The following is a 621-nucleotide window of genomic DNA, read 5'->3' as shown; positions in this document are numbered from 1 at the left end:
TTTTTATCATCATCATGTTAGCACTTGCATAAGCATCTAAGGCATAGAAAAACCATAAAAATTTGAAAAATTTTGAAAAAAAATATTCATAAAAAAAGAGTGTTCATGTAGTTTGCATTGCATATTAGAATCTTGTTTAGCATGTTTCATTTAGGATTGTATAATATTTGCATTAGGGATCTATGATGAGTATTTCCTTGTTAGCTAGCTTATTCACTAGACTAGGATCAATGCCCAAGTTATTAGTACTTTGATGCTAGTTGAGTAGTTAGAAGCATAAGATTGAACCAAGCCTTGAATTCTTGCATTGCATTTGGTCTAAATTGAAGTATGTTGAGTNACACGCACTCGACCGAGTCGCGGTCGATCTCCATCGTCGAGCTGCCCCACAATCCTTCTCCAAGCCACCAGCCTGACCCCAACTACTCCTATGACAGCATGCAGATGGATGTGGACAACTTCTTCCACAACCCCTAAGGTACCATCATCACCTTCACTTGTAAATATCATTGCATTTCATATTGTGTTTTGTTGTTTTTGATCTTGAATCCTCCATCCAATTTCTTTCACACAGAGGACTGTGTGATTTAAGTTTGGGGGAGGGTTTGAGATAGCATTTGA

At 37.4% G+C, this 621-nt stretch overlaps 1 protein-coding gene across 1 annotated transcript in view; it reads right to left on the bottom strand.

Moving 5' to 3' along the window:
* Positions 1 to 621, bottom strand: part of LOC104788450 (RING-H2 finger protein ATL68) — a 3,290-nt gene that overhangs the window by 1,863 nt on the left and 806 nt on the right. The window lies entirely within an intron of this gene.

This window comes from Camelina sativa, chromosome 5 (genome assembly GCF_000633955.1).
Source record: "Camelina sativa cultivar DH55 chromosome 5, Cs, whole genome shotgun sequence".
NCBI classification, from domain to species: domain Eukaryota; kingdom Viridiplantae; phylum Streptophyta; class Magnoliopsida; order Brassicales; family Brassicaceae; genus Camelina; species Camelina sativa.
The sequence above is the reverse complement of the archived record's forward strand: the minus strand, read 5'-3'. Positions and strand labels throughout refer to the sequence as shown.